The sequence below is a fragment of the Hippocampus bargibanti genome, linkage group LG04 (genome assembly GCF_051943395.1).
Source record: "Hippocampus bargibanti isolate YZ-2025 linkage group LG04, ASM5194339v1, whole genome shotgun sequence".
NCBI classification, from domain to species: domain Eukaryota; kingdom Metazoa; phylum Chordata; class Actinopteri; order Syngnathiformes; family Syngnathidae; genus Hippocampus; species Hippocampus bargibanti.
In genome coordinates this window covers 19,146,866-19,163,504 of record NC_142737.1, presented here as the reverse complement: position 1 = coordinate 19,163,504, position 16,639 = coordinate 19,146,866, and the positions used below count along the sequence as shown (strand labels likewise).

Genomic DNA, 16,639 nt, shown 5'->3' with positions numbered 1-16,639 from the left:
CACCAAAATAGAAAATCATTGTGTCAAACTTTAACTCGTTTGGGGATTTGGGGATTCTGGCCCTCCAACAGTCTCTAATAGACGGAATAGAGAATAACTACAAAGTGAACACTCAATGACTGAAGCGGGAATGCAGCTTTTAACATTAAAGGTCTGTGGTTGCATCGTCATGATGAACATGAATGTTTTAGCATAACAATTGTTGAAAACTTTCTGGAAGAAAATGTCTTGTGATTTTTGACTTCGGAAAAGTTTGTGCAGAGTGTAAATGATGAAAGTATTTGGAAATCTCTGGCCTGCAAGTGAAGTTGCAAGGTGACATGGTAAGCAAGACTTTGAAAAGAATTGGACCACCAAAAAATGTAGTTGAATGAATCGTGCTGTTGGTCCCTGGATCAGTCAATAACATTTGAACATTAATAAAGCACAGTAATTAAATTAGTGACTCGTGGAAGCCTGTAGTGTGGGTGCCGCACAGCTTCAACAAAATGTTAAAACATGGGGTATGCCCATACGGAGGAATGTAACTGCTCCAATAACATCAGACGCACTATTGACATGGTACATTCTGTAATCCATTTATGAATGAGATGGAACAGTTCCACAATGGGGAAGAGCTATTCCACATGTAAGCCAACCACGCCTCAGTTTAAAAAATTGATGAGAAACTAAGTATTTTCACTAATGTCACTGAATATTAATAAACTGAAATAAATTATTAATCCGGGCAATTATGGTAGAGTACCACACAAGATGTCAGACCGATAAAGGTAACTCAGGTCGTGTTTGTTCAGAAGAACATTTAAGATGTGACTGTCTGGACACTGGTCAGCCTGAGAATGACATATTTTCTGTCTGGATGAATCTTATTGATGATGATAAATGGAATTGTCTGCTGGTCAGGCAGCATCACCACCCGGGACAGGAAAAGACTGGAGCGCCTTGTCAAGAGGGCCAGTTCTGTCCTGGGATGATCGCTGGACTTTCTGGAGGAGGTGGGCAACAGATGGACGCTAGCTAAACTAAAAGCTATGACGGACAGCCCCTCCCACCCCCTCCTGCCCACCCTGACAGCACTGGGTAGCTCCTTCAGCCAGAGACTATTATACCCGCGCTGCAAGAAGGAGAGGTACCGCCGTGCGTTCCTACCGACTGCTGTCAGGCTTTGCAATTCTTAATGCAGAGGGTTGTGTCAGGAAGGGCATCCGACGTAAAAGCTGGGCCAAAACAAACATGCGTATCATACCTCTGATGATGGAGGTTACTGATTCGCTGTGGCGACCCCTTGAAGGGCAAAGCCGAAAGGAAAAGAAGAAGGACACGTGGGAAAAAAACTGGACACTTGTAAATATGGGTTGATGTAATGTATCAATATGCATTTCTTGATACTTGCAGTATGTAGTTTTTTTATGAAACAGTTATGCACATTTACATTTGCACAGTGTACAGTGACATTTTTATTTTGTCATGCTTAGAATATCTTCTATCCTTTAACCCCCCCCCCCCATCCCCTTTCAAATTGCTGCTGTGGACTGCAAATTTCCCTATTGTGGGACAAATAAAGGTTTTCTGATTCGTGTTCTGATTTTGAACACTAAAATATGTCGCTGATGATTCACACCTCCTCCAAAGCAAAATTGGGCTAACTAAAGCTGTAGCCTTAATTGACTGCTGACCTGCTCTATTCCCTAAATAGTTCAGAATCAGAATTCAGAATCAGAATCATCTTTATTGGCCTAGTTAGTATGTAGAACACACAAGGAATTTGTCTTCGGTAGAACACGTTGCATGAGTTTCTCTGCATGAAAGAACCAAACTTAAACCGGACCACATCTGCCAATTATTGGAAATCTGCTTTAATAGTACGTATTCTCAATTTAGGGAGACATTTTACAAATAAATTCATGGTTGTGCTATAAGCTCACCAGTTTCACCCATAGTGGCTAATCTGTACATGTAAGAGATGGAGAAACAGGCCCTCACATCCTTCCCAGGGACAAAACCTAGACACTGGTTGAGATATGTGGACGATACTTTTGTCATAATTAAAAAACAAGAAATTCAATCCTTCACATATCATCTCAACTCGGTAGACATCAACATTAAATTTATTCGTGAGGACATTAAAGAGAACCAACTAGCCTTTTTGGATTGTAAAGTAATTATAAAAGAGGACAGAGCGCTAAAAACAGAAGTCTTTAGGAAGGCTACGTACACTGACCAATACTTACTTTTCGATTCTAACCACCCTTTACAACACAAACTAAGAGTTATCAGAACCCTCCAGCATAGGGCTAAACTAATACCAACAAGTGTTGAAGGTAGAGAAAATGAGTCAAAACATATCAGGAGAGCACTCACAAACTGTGTGTACCCTCAGTGGTCATTTAACAAATGTCAGAACGAAAGAATAGGGAATGAAACCAAAAATTCAGAAGATACAAAAAGGAGAGGAGTAGCAGTACCTTACATTGCAGGAGTTTCTGAAAAACTACAAAGAGTCCTTTGGCAACACAAAATTCCTACTTATTTCAAACCGATAAACACGTTAAGGCAAAAATTAGTGCATCCAAAAGATAGGCTGCCAAATGAAAAACAAATTAAAGTAGTTTATTCAATACATTGTAAGAATGAAAATTGTAAAGAGCAGTACATTGGGGAGACTAAAAAAAGTCTCAAAAGAAGACTTTATCAACATTGCAGGGATAATACTAGTGGGCCTCAATCGGCAGTACATATGCACCTAAAAGCTAGCAACCACTCATTTGATGACAATGAGGTTTAAATCTTAGTGAAAGAACATATATGGTTTGAAAGGGGAGTAAAAGAAGCGATTTTCATAAAACAACTAAATCCTTCATTAAACCGGTTTGGTGGGGTGAGGTTCTATTTGGATCGTTCATACCTAAAAGCTAGCAACCACTCATTTGATCACAATGAGGTTAAAATCTTAGCGAAAGAACATATATGGTTTGAAAGGGGAGTAAAAGAAGCGATTTTCATAAAACAACTAAATCCTTCATTAAACCGGTTTGGTGGGGTGAGGTTCTATTTGGATTAGGCAACATAGGATTAGGTGTCGATGAGAAGGTTTCTTCAGCCGTCATCTGTACAAAAGTGAAGGTTTCGGACGTTTCGCCTCCTATCCAAGAGGCTTCGTCAGCGAACTAAAGTCTGCCTGGTCGTATCGGCCCCATTTATATATCCCTAATGTCCAGACATGGTGGCGCCGGACACAGCTATGATAGGTCCCTACTCTCAGGTTGGGGGGGGGGGGGCAGGGGATCCCTCCCTGTGGCCCCACTGATTGTTCCTACATTCCTGACTAACGACTGGCCTATTACCCCCACTCCCCCCGGTATCACCTCATCAGCATAACGACCCTCATCAGAAACCTTCACTTTTGTACAGATGACGGCTGAAGAAACCTTCTCATCGATGGACCACTCCTGTACGACTGAGAGTTTACACAGACGTATAGGATTAGGTGATACCGGTCGAAGTGGGGCAATCAGGCTAGTCGTTAGTCAGGACAATAGGAACAATCAGTGGAGCTGCAGGGCATAGTCCTCTGCTCCCCCCAACCTGAGAGCAGGGACCTATCATAACCTGAGAGTCCGGCACCGCCATGTCTGGACAGTAGGGATATCTAGTCTAGTCTAGTCTGGCAGTCCATTGAAGTCGAAGATGACATAGCTTCCATTCTTGTGGGGTATTGGACAGTGGTTATTGTCGCTGGCGGCGATGCCACTGTAGGTGACTATGAAGCCCGATTCTGGAGCCACATTCAGGACATGTGAGGCCCGGACCGGGCTGCCGGAGCGGTACTGGAGCAGCACAAAAGTGTCTTTGCCTGTGCCGCACGATCCTCCTCTGAGTGCGATTGTCTTCAAGTTGTGTCACCCCTTCGTGGCATAAGGAACGCCAGAGTGGCCTGTTAGCTGCAGCAGACTCCAGATCGCTGGGCTTGATGTTTCATTTCTTTAGAGTCTGTTTAAGCTGGTCTTTGTATCGCAGTTTAGGACCACCAGGCTTTCTATTCTATTCATTCCTGATGTGGAATGCATCAAGGCGTCTCACATGGTGTCGATAGATGGTCTAGGCTTCTGGTCCTTCAGTAGTACAGAGCCGTCTGCAGATCTAACTGGAACAATGTGTTGTCTTTGTGGGCCATGCAGGGATTTTACAGCATCATAGAAGGTGTGTGTGTGTGTGTGTTGTTGTTGTCTGCATGCCTCTGGATTTCTTGGGCCTTGCTGAGTCACCACTTGTTTTCCATAATCCTCAGCTGTTTCTGTGTTTCACCACGGATGGCCTTGTAGTGAGAGAGGAGAAGTGGAGAGTGAGGGTTGGAGAGAAGTGTGGTATGGGCTTGGCTTCCAGAACCTCCTGTATGGCAGCTGAGCTGTTATCGAACCAGTCTTGGTGACGTTTCTGAGCAAAGCCGATGGTCACAGAGGCAGCTTGATGAATTGTTGTCCTCAATTTTTTCCACCTATTTTCAACATCAAGGTCATCGTTACTGGTGTCCTTGTCCAGGCTGCCAAGTCCCTCTGCCAGCTTGTTGCGGTAGCTGGCTGCACATTCTGGGGACTCCAGGGCCCTAGAGTTAAGACGACTTTGGGGTTGCTGTTTCTTATGAGGAGGTCGAATTCTCAGCTTGAGCCTGAACTTGATCAGTCGATGATCAGTCCAGCATTCAGCCACACGCATGGCCCACGTGATGCAGACGTCATTTTTGTCTCATTGCCTTGTGATGATGTAGTCCAGTAGGTGCCAATGTTTGGACCTGGGGTGCATCCATGATGAGATGTATTTCTTTTTTAGCTGAAAGATGGTGTTGGTTACAATCAGCTGATGCTCAGAGCACAGAGTGACCATTGCTGTTTATTGTCCCCGCCCCGTGCCTTCCGATTACTTGTTTCCAGAGCCTGACATCAGTACCTACTCGGGCATTGAAGTCACCCATCAGAACAAGTTTATCAGAGGCAGGGATTTTAGATATGGTTGCATCCAGGGACTCGTAGAAGGCATCTTTGGTGTTATCGTCAGCATCCAAGGTGGGAGCATAGGTACTGATTAAAGTTGCGAAGCGACCTTTTACCAGGGGAATACGCCAGGTCATAAGCCATTCACTGATGCCTTGGGGGGACTCAGGGATGTTACTGAGTAAGCTGCTTTTCACAGCAAAGCCAACTCCATGGAGTCTTCGCTCATTCTCTGGGAGACCCTTCCAGAAGAAGGTGTAGCTCTCACCAACTTCTGTGAGTGAATCCTCACCTGAGAACCGAGTCTCACTGAGTGCGCCAATATTGATGTTGTACCTCCTGACTCATGTGCGATGAGGGCAGTTCGTCTTCGAGGTCTCTCCATCCCGTCACAAGCATAAAGGAGGGTGCGAACATTCAAGGAAGCCAGGTTCATAGTCATGGGTTTGATTATATTTCGTTTTCGACCGCAGAGGGGTGATGCGTGGTGGCTGCGGTGGGCCACCCAGGTGTGGTGCAACAAGCAATGTTTAGGTCACCTTTTCTAGACCCTTCCCCTATATGCGGTTACCAGTGCGGACCCTGAATAGGGCTGCTCAGACGCACAGGATGTTGCCGAAGGACAATGTTGCTCCATCCCATCTTCGCAACGAACATCAATCCTGTACCGCCCCTGTGTAGGAATCAAGCTAGAAGCTTCCAGTCACATCCATGACCTGCCCCTGTCACTTTATCCTATCGCCAGTGGATTTATATGGTGGAAGCTGAAACCTGCGCTACTGGTGGATTTAGTGTGAGGGACGGGGTGCGCAATTCCTTCTCCCACATACTTATGTACACTGTATTCCAGTGGCATGAGTGAGGACTCAAGACGACCTTCAGGTGAGTGCAGTTGCAGGGGGCTGCGGGTGGTCCGATCTGTTGGACTCCGCCTACGCCTACCCCCGGGTGCGGATTTGGGATCACTCTTTGTCTGGCCTCTACCCTCCGACCTGTTCGGCTTGGGTGACCCTGCCAGGAGTACAAGACTCCAGCCGACATAGCTCTCGGGGTCATGGAGACACACAAAGTGATATATATAGGGCCTAAACTACCAGTAAGACTTTAGTTTGCTGACGAAGTTTCTTTGATAAGAAGCGAAACGTCCGACCCCTTCAAAGAAGTACAGATAACGGCTGAAGAAACCTTTTCACCAATGCCCACTCCTGTACGACTGAGATCTTAGACAGACGTATACATCACATTATTGCAGTAAATATTCTCACACCTTCTGTTGAACAACTCCAGTCTGCCAATTTATCTTCCAAAAGTGCATTCCATATTTTTTTGTCGGGTTTTGGGATAAAAGAAGTATTGAAACAATAATTTTGCTCTCTTTTGTAAATGTCAGGAATGTATTAATGATACGGGAACATTTTATGACAGTAGTTATGTTGAGCACATTTTGGTGTGATATAATCCCAGTCTTTCACAATCTGCTAACAAATGAGTAAAGTCATGAAGATTTATTTGAAAGACACATTTTGACAATGAATATGAAAGGACAGTGAGAAACTGCCTTGAATGGCGGTGACTGGCTTGCCTGCTTGTGCTGTACGAGCCAACTGCTTTCCTAAGTAATGGCTTTCATACTGTAAAAAAAGTGCAAATTGATATAGGAGGAAGAAACCTAATCTGGCAATTCCGTTTTATTCTCCAAAACATTTTTTTTCATCTGCTTTTGTTTTCTCTCCAATTAGCAGCATGCCACAAGAGTCTCATCGGGCACAAATACTTCTCTGTTAAGTACATGAAGGATTATTTCTGATTATAATTTGTTTAGTTAAACCTATGCCTATGTGAAATGTAAATTTCTCCACTGTGAGACTAATAAAGGCAAAACCAATCCAATCCAACCAATGCCATGGTATTTTGCTTTTCTCAATCATATGTCATGGAGATGACATCCTGATATGCGTCTTAAAAGATGTCATGATTTGCGTCTTCAACAATGTCATGAAGTGCGTCTTCAATAATGTCATGAGTGTGTTTTACGCCATATTTACTCTAGCCTGTATAACCTTCTTTTACACTTCTGAGTGAACCAGGTTCATTCTTGGAGCCATCTGTTAACCTTGATACACTGCTTACTGGAGACTTTGTGGACACAGACTGATCAAAGCGATGAATTGTTTTGGAAGAAAGCCACCTCGGTGTCGCGCCATAGTCTTGATACCGCCCTTGTGATGAAATAAATATGTTGTGTGTCCATGATGTGGACATACTCGTGATCATGCAGCCATTGTCTGAAAATCATGTGTGTCTCTGGAATATTCTGCAAATAAACGCTTCGAAGGTACTGCTCATCGACTCCAGCCTTTATTTGGATTACCAAAATCCTCATCATCCGATATTAACGAACATGCGGAGGAAAGAAGGCCAGTCTCCTCCAACATACACTCAGGAGATACCAGAGAGGTATATACTGCCTATGTTTTGATGGTTGGTTGGATCACTTTTGTGGGACGACAGACTGCTGGCATATGGTGCTTCCTGAAGAAGAGCTTCATGCAGTTTTTCATTATCATTTCACTCACTCCTTTAGTACGTAAGACCTTGCAATATTGGTAATTACTGCTAGTAGCCCAGTTTTTCAGGGTCCATACTCATCTATTTTTCCACTTCAGGGAGCTAATAACATCACCTCCAACCTATCCACCCCCTCCTCAGTACTGCTTCTCTGAGTAGCTCATTTCCTTGCTGACTGAGGAGTGAAAAAAATGCATAACAGCACAGCATAACAGCAAGATGCATGACTGGATGCAAATCTTTCTGAGAAGCACCAAAAAGTAAAAGGTACAGCACAAGGGGATATGCTTTAGTCAAATAATATTTTGGTCACAAAATTATGAAAGAGAATTAAAATCACAATTTCAATTCATGTTAGTCTTATACTGTATTGTAATGTATATTTATTATTATTATTATTATTAATAGCCATCCGAAACTGTTGTTAGGTAATGGTGAGCTAACTGTTGCTAGCTAACTGCCAGCAACATTTATGTGGATCGTCTCATCTGTGTTCCACTGTTGTCTTGACGCTCAACGACCAGTGTTGCATTTGCAACACTCCAATATCGAATCTTTCCTCAAAAACATTCGCATTGAAGCTAAATATTAGCGGTAGTCTTGCATTGATGACTGTAAAGTCTCCTTGAGAGTTTAGAAAGGCGCTTCTCAATGAAATGTATTATTATTATTATTATTATTTATTATTATTATTATTATTATTATTATTATTATTATTATTATTGGATTGGATTTGCCTTTATTAGTCTCGCAGTGGAGAAATTTACATTTCACAGCAGCAAAGTGATGAAAGGAAGGAAAGTAGCAACACTACTACTCGATTACAAGCTAAATGTTGAAAGAAAACCCTCAGATGTAGCATCCATTGACAAAAAGAGATTGTCTCAGATCTCCTGTCCCACATAAATCCGCTTCAATTCAATGCCGCGACAGTTCCACATCCGCATTGGCGCTCTGCGCTGACGCTCCTTTCTTCTTACCGTGGGCTCCTCAAGCCATGCATCCATCCAGCCGCAGACTGTCCAACAGCACCGACCTTTCCGCTGAACAAAGAGTGAAGATGCTGCCCATTACAGGCGCAAAAAAGCACAATCGCCCCAGAGCTGTCCAGCGATGACAGTCAAATGGGACCGACATTCCTCCCATTCAAAAACAGTACTGGCATATTCATTCTGCCGAAAAGGCGCAACCGCTCAGCAGTCTCCTCTTTGGTGAATGTCGTGGCCAAAAATGCTGAAAAACAGTCCATATCCGTTCCACACGACGCACAACAACACAAAGTGATAAAACAAACACAAAAACAAGACAAAAACAACAAAAAAAGCAAGTCTCATGAGAGCACTTGCTGACGGCTGCCTACTCGAGTGCCATCTCGGAGTCCTTTTTTATTATTATTATTATTATTATTATTATTATACTGTGAGGTAAAGATGTCGCAGTGGAGTTCATAGCACTTACTCATCAGCCAGTCTGTCCCAGTGCTGCTTACACACACTGGTGTGGTGTAATCGGCATCATTATTGACCTCATTTATTCATTACTTTTGCTGTGAAGTTCCCTGTTCTTTCTATGGCAATATACTGCCAGACGGGGGGAAGTGTCTGTTAATTAGTTCCTCACTGTGTTTTTAAATCACACCATGGCTTCTCATTCACACTGGTCTATTTGGAAGTGATGGAGATGAGCCCTGACAAAATGGTGACGAACTAATCATCAAGTAGTTATGTGGCAAGCAGGTGGGGTATTTATAAATAAAACTCACGCCAACGTCATTTTTGCCAACGGTCACACTCAGCGGTGCTAAGCTCACACCCATACAGGCCAAAACTGGTGCAATGCAAGATGGCTACACTGTAAAAGTGTCAAATATAGGGCTTTGACGCTCGTGAAAGTTTTGTGGAAAAGGTGTTTCTAAACCTGGGGGATACGAGTTTACCGTATTTTCACGACCAAACCGTGTGAAAAGGCGCAGTCTCATTTATGTGTGCCATTTCTGTAATTAACATACACATTGGGCGCACCGGATGAAAGGACACAAGTTTTCAGAATCAGAATCAGAAAACCTTGATTCGTCCCACAATGGGACGAATCAAGGTTTTCTGATTATATAGCGGTACATATCCCCTACTGCCATACGTACGTCCGCCTCACAACACACAGGCATACAAGTGTGCGTATTTATAAAAACAGAACGGGAGCAAAACTGAGTTTGGTAGTGCTTTATTTATTAATTACAAAGTAAGAACATTTTGTAACCATCACTCAATAGCCGTCGGCATGGTAAAAACAAGCACATTACCGGTAACAGTCAGTAATCAAACCCATCAGTCCTCATCCTCTGTCTCAGAATCGAACAGCTGCGCTAAACCAACGTGGCAGGTTCGCTTTCCTCACGGTCAGTCACTTTCTGTGCCGTGCGGCTCCTCGGAAATGATGCTGGCTTTTCCGAAAGCTCGAACCACCGTGCCAGCAGACACGTTACCACAAGCATCCACAATCCATTGGCAAACTGTGGCGTAACATCCAGCCCATTTCGTTTGCATTAATAATGACGCCTGCTGGAAATGTCTCTTTAGGCAAAGTCTTTCTTTTAAAAATCACCATCGGCGGGAGTTTCTCTCGGTTAGCATGGCAGCCAAGCACAACAGGAAACGAAGCCTTTTCGCTAGCTTTTCAGAATAATTCGCCGGAAGTTGCTGCGCTGCTGTAGTCCTGGCCCGGATGGAAAAATGGCACAGTTTCATAAAACGCCAGCACCAAGACAGACCTCCTTGGAAAGCCTTCAGTTTAAACTGAGCTTCATAACCATGTCTCTTTGCCATTTTCTGAGTTGTTAAAACAGCAATGTTCTGCATGAAGCACATACCTCTTCTTGTATACACAAACCACACCCCACATATCCCCCCTCATGCTCTCTACCACGTCCGCCTCTTGATGGCCTCTAATACGTCCGCACTACAGGGCGCACCGCACATTTTCAAAAAAATCTGAGACGTTTATATGCGCCTCATGGTCGTGAAAATACGGTAGTTCCATTCGACCAACTCTCCTTTTGTCCCAAGAATGAGAGTGTACAAACAGATTCATATCACATCGCAGCTTGAGAAATATACAAACACACAAGCACACATACACAAATTTGCAATTACTACACTGGAGCTGAATCGATTCTGCTCATTCATGTTGAAGCACAGACATCAAGGAAACGTCAAGAGAACCGAGACAGCCTCAAGAAAGCCTGTTGAGCACCAAGACATGTTGTTTCTGGAAAGCTGTTTACATCCATTACTTTTCCACAACATGGCCACTGGTGCTTCAGCCCATTCAAACAAACACAGTTGTTGCAATTTGGGAAAAGTGTTTCATAGAGACAAACCGTACATGGTGTAAGAAGTGGCCGAGAGTGATGGAGAAAGAAATAAAGTTCACTGTTTTTAAATTCAGTTTCACGATCATTAATGATGCACTTTCTATTATTGGTTTTGTCGTGCTCACACCATATGCAGTAGTTCTCAGGAAACTCCTCCAACAACGGTCTTCCCAGCAAGTGTAAAAGAAGGTTTTAATTACCATTTGTGTCTGGATTTTCCGAGGCCAATGCAGGAGTATTTTGCCTTGTCCAAAAATGAATATCAATGATGATGACAGATTTAGGACCAGATTCAAGCCAAGATCATTGAACAAAGCCAAGCGGTATCATGAAAAAAAAGCATGGAAAAATCTAAATGTCATCAGCTTGTTGACGCTTGACTGTGTCAAGAAAATTATGTGGAAATGGGCATGAGTACAAACACCAGTCACCCAACAACATTTCCATATTTGACATAGGTGTCGGATGTTTCGCTTTTTATCTTATCTAACCGGTATCACCTCATCAGTATTCCTAATCTTATTTTGCCTAAGAAGACTGTTGTACGAACGATCCAAATTGAACCTCACCCCATCATATCGGTTTAAAGAAGGATTTAGCTGTTTTATGAAAATCACTTCTTTTACTCCCCTTTCAAACCATCTATGTTCTTTTGCTAAGATTTTAACCTCATTGTCATCAAATGAGGGGTTGCTAGCTTTTAGGTGCATATGTACTGCCGATTGTAAAAGAAGCGATTTACTGATGAGGTGATACCGGTGGAAGTAGGGCAATCAGGCCAGTCGTTAGTCAGCAAAATAGGAACAATCAGTGGAGCGGCAGGGAGTAGGCCTCTGCTCCGCCAACCTGAGAGCAGGGAACTATCATAGCAGAGTCCGGCACCGCCATATCTGGACAGTAGGGATATATATATAGGGCCTAAACTACCAGTAAGACTTTAGTTTGCTGACGAAGTTTCTTGGATAAGAAGCGAAACGTCCGACACCTTCAAAGAAGTACAGATGACGGCTGAAGAAACCTTTTAATCGATGGACCACTCCTGTACGACTGAGAGCTTACACAGACATATTTGACATAGAATATGTATTTTTCACTGAGTACAGCACATTGGTAGTACCGCAGCAGTATATCAAAGAATAATTTTATTGTGACCATTTAAGGTCATCCCTGAGTAAAAAAAAAATGAGGATCTTTGATCAGCATTTCGATGTGTCAATTCTTGTTATTTTTATTTGTGTTGTATCTATACTTGCCCCTTGGATAGACCTTTGTCCAGTCTAGCATCAATAAGCTTGTATCAATCTTTCATGAAGTAAGCTCACCAGTAAGCTCTGTTTTAGCTTTGAGGCTCCTCTGGGTCTCAGGGTTGAGGCTCAGGGCTGCACCGCTGTTCTGTGGAAGGCAAAGGTTGTCCAAATGCTGTACACTGGGGAGTTGCAGTGGTGTCACCTTATTTCTTAGCTGCAGAATTAGTGGGGAGAAGAGATAAAGTTGAAGATGAATGAATCGTTTACTTGTACATTCTCGGGAACTACAGATCAGTATTTTGAGGCTGCTTATCACTGCCCAGGTAAATTTGAGTACTTTACAATACATCGCGACCACATTTGCTCTTGCTTTAATTTTCAATCCGGTCCAGTAAATGTTCACTGCTGCTGCAACGACCTATTAATTATAAAATCATCATCATCATCATCATCATCATCATCATCATCATCATCATCATCATCATCATCACAGTCACCATCACCATCATCATCATTTATCTTGCACCAAAATTTAGTGTGCAGGTGAATTTTGGCGAGAAAGTGGTCTAAATGGACACACACATTATCAGCAACAGCAGACATGTCTTCAAGTTTCTAAGTACTGCCTGGGGGATCTACTGAAAATGGTTCAAAGTTATCAAATTAAACATTTACTTAACATTCACTTGGACAATATACATGTGGATGTGCGTGTGTGCGTGCGTGCCTGCGTGTGTGCGTGCGTGGGTGCATGTATGCACCAGCGACATGGGATAATGGATGGCTACCTTGTTTAAGTCATATGTCATTTCTATGTCATTACCATGATGTATCATTAAAATGTGAAATTTCAATTATTCAAAGCTCCATTGAAATGGAACCAGATGCAGCTTTTGTTACATAGTGGGAGTGGTGTAACACGACTCTAGCATGGCAGGCCAACTCTGCATGGGGCTCAGGTCTTTGACGTAACAAACATGGAAACTTCTGGGCCACACGCGAAACAAACAACGTCATGTTACTTGCTTGGCTATGACAATGTGGCATTTCCACCAAGAAAAGGGCGGTTCCATGAAATAATCTAAACTGTATGTTGAACCCCTGCTACTGTGACTTTGGCTTCTTTCCTGGCACAGAGGACACAGACAGAAAATCACCTTTTTGTCCAAGCCATCCATTAGTAATGACCATTAATGCAATGTTGCTGCATGTGCCTGCCACTTATAGGAACGGGCAACGATATTTTTAGGTGCATGTCCCCAGCTGCACATGCCCAACTCACGGCCAATGGGCAATTAGCGTCTCATAGCAGAAGGCAGTAAGGCAGTAACCTTCTCAACACAAACAGACATCTGTGTCCATCCTGTCCTTTTCCTAAAGCCCAACATTTCGTTTGAGCCCCTCAAATTTCTCATGTGCTCAGGGGCTCTTAATTACAATACATGATGCAGTTTATTCTAGAACTGTAACAAAAGAAAATTATAGTATAGGGTGCTGGCTTCTATAGTAACTGTAAAGCAGCTAACATAGGGAGCAGTACCTCGGTGGCGTATTGGGGTCATAATTCAGGAGAATAAATCATCCACAAGGACAAAGGACAAAACCCTGCCCATAGGTATTCACAAACAGTAAAAGTAAGGCCCATCATGTATTTTGTTTTTATACTTTCATTCCTTTCATCACTTTGCTGCCCTAAAATGTAAATTTCTCCACTGTGAGACTAACAAAGGCAAATCCAATCCAATCCAATCCAATGACACCATTTTGCCCAGTTTCATCGAATCATTTCACAATGATAACAAATTGTGAAAAAAGAAACGCATCATGTCTCACTTTTATTTCAGTATCCCCTTTGTCACCAGTCTGTCCTCCAGTGGTTGGGTGTGCGGGGATGGGGATCCGATTCGTCTTCTGCAGAGACGGACCTAGTTATTCAGAGGGCCAAGGAAGACCTTGATTTGGAATTTTTTATGATGGCTCCATAACTGGTCTATTCTAGCATTAACAAATAGTCCAAGCACAATTATTTTGTGCACTAACAGGAAAAGCAAGTTTGGGTTTTTCTTCAGCTTAATAAGAACACTTCTTTCTTTGCGGCATTAATAATATGACGGCCAACTTTTGCCATTGTCAGTTACTCCAGCCTTCAGATATTTACATTCCTTTGTTGCATCGATGAGAAGGTTTCTTCAGCCGTCATCTGTACAAATTTGAAGGTTTCGGACGTTTCGCCTCCTATCCAAGAGGCTTCGTCAGCGAACTAAAGTCTGACTGGTCGTATCGGCCCTATTTATGTATCCCTAATGTCCAGCCATGGCGGCGCCGGACACAGCTATGATAGGTCCCTACTCTTAGGTTGGGGGGAGCAGAGGACCACTCCCTGTGGCCCCACTGATTGTTGCTACATTCCTGACTAACGACTGGCCCATTTCCCCCACTCCCACCGGTATCACCTCGTCAGCATTACTGATGTTGCCTAACCTGTTTTGCCTAAGCAGGCTATTGTATGAACGATCCAAATTGAACCTCACCCCACCAGACCGGTTTAATGAAGGATTTTGTTGTTTTATAAGAATCGCTTCTTTTACCCCCCTTTCAAACCATCTATGTTGTTTCGCTAAGATTTTAACTTCATTGTCGTCAATTGAGTGGTTGCTAGCTTTTAGGTGCAAATGTACTGCCGATTGAGGCCCACTTGTATTATCCCTGCGATGTTGATAAAGTCTTTTTTTGAGAATTTGTTGAGTCTCCCCAATGTACTGCTCTTTACAATTTTCATTCTTACAATGTATGGAATAAACAACATTACTTTGTTTTTCATTTGGTAGCCTATCTTTTGGATGCACTAATTTTTGCCTTAACGTGTTTATCGGTTTAAAATAAGTAGGAATTTTGTGTTGCCAAAGGACTCTGTAATTTTTCAGAAACTCCTGCAATTTAAGGCGAAACGTCTGAAACCTTCAAATTTGTACAGATGACGGCTGAAGAAACCTTCTCATCGATGGACCACTCCTGTACGACTGAGAGCTTACACAGACGTATTCCTTTGTTGCTTTAACTGCTTATTATGCACAGTGATACTCAATAATGTATTTAAAAAATGTATCTATATATACACCTAACAATAAATCTTTTTGTTCTTGAAGTCAGCATCATTTTGCAGTCTGTTCATGTAATTACTTGGCAATCCTGACCCTTGAAGGCTCAGCATGGAAGTAGTGGATTGGAGGAGGCTCGAATAACCCAGTGGAGACTCTTGCATAAAAAAAAATGCAGCATGCCCTATCACGCTGCTAACGAAGATAAATCATTGCAAATGGAATAACAGCAGCCACCACAAGCAGAACAGCAGAGCCCAGCTTTTCCCTGTTAATCCAGTGTGAAATTCCACTTGATCAGGACATTAGCATCAATTACACCCCCACGTAAACACAGAGCTTTGACCCCCGAGCATATTGGCTTTCAATAATTATCCCCAAAGTTAAAAGTGGGTTGGAGCAGCACGTTTGGCTTGTATTAACTGCTCTGTTCAAGTGCGAACCTCGCCTGCCAATAATGAGTGGTCAAATAGTGCAATTAGACTCCAGAAGCCACTGTGAAGGGTGACTCTGGGACAAAGCCGGAGACATCTGAGGGTGTTGGTCATATTGTTTTGGGGCATGAGTGAGACACCGGGCATGGTTACTTGCCAGCAGAACTTACAAATGCAAGATCAAAGGCAATCAAAGTAAGATTCAGTTTACTGCATGATAACCATCCATTCCAGACTGCTATAAAAGAGGACAGTCGTCATTAGGATCGCAAGGGGTACTGGAGCCGTCTTCGGGCACTAGGCGGGGGACACCCTGAATTGGTTGCCAACCAATCGCAGGGAACACAGAGACAAACAATCGTCTGCGCTCACACTGAGGGACAATTTGGAGTGTTCAATCAGCCTGCCACGCATGGTTTTGGAATGTGGGAGGAAACTGGAGGACCCGGAGAAAAGCCACGAGGGCCTGGGGAGAACATGCAATAGCCACACAGTGACGCCGGACCGGTGTGCTAATCACTCGATTACCCTGCATGACAACCATTGCACAAAAATGAGGACATGCATGTCAACTTGATAGAAAAAAAACTACTAAATAAATAAATAAATGGAATGCTGGCTGTCGATAGAAAGAGGATGGACATGGATGTAATCACAACTCTCCACAGTTCGATTTTAAAATGGCTACTTCACAACGTTTTTGAGTGGTTTTAACCATTCCACCACTAGGGGGCACTGTACTGCATTGCAACGTAATTACTGGGGGCAGCACAATGTGTAAACGTCTTGCTTGCATTGTCATGCATGAGAGAGCCCAACAATTTGCCCAAGTGACAGGGCTGCTAACGATGATAATGCTCTTTCACTCTGCTGTCACGGAGCCTTACAGAAGGCATCTCGAGAGCTGTTTCCCAGTGAAGATAGTGTTATGTAA

The 16,639-nt window shown here is 43.1% G+C and overlaps 1 protein-coding gene across 14 annotated transcripts in view; it reads right to left on the bottom strand.

Moving 5' to 3' along the window:
• Positions 1-16,639, bottom strand: part of rimbp2b (RIMS binding protein 2b) — a 124,532-nt gene that overhangs the window by 81,300 nt on the left and 26,593 nt on the right. For 12 of the 14 annotated variants that reach the window (XM_088994586.1, XM_088994582.1, XM_088994590.1 and 9 more), the window contains one exon: positions 12,249-12,387. The exons of 1 other annotated variant lie outside the window; for it this stretch is intronic. The gene's annotated coding sequence lies outside the window, so the exon portion shown is untranslated. Of the gene's footprint in view, positions 1-12,248; positions 12,388-14,006; positions 14,552-16,639 lie in introns of those variants that run through there. One more of the 14 variants, XM_088994578.1, reaches the window with a different exon arrangement.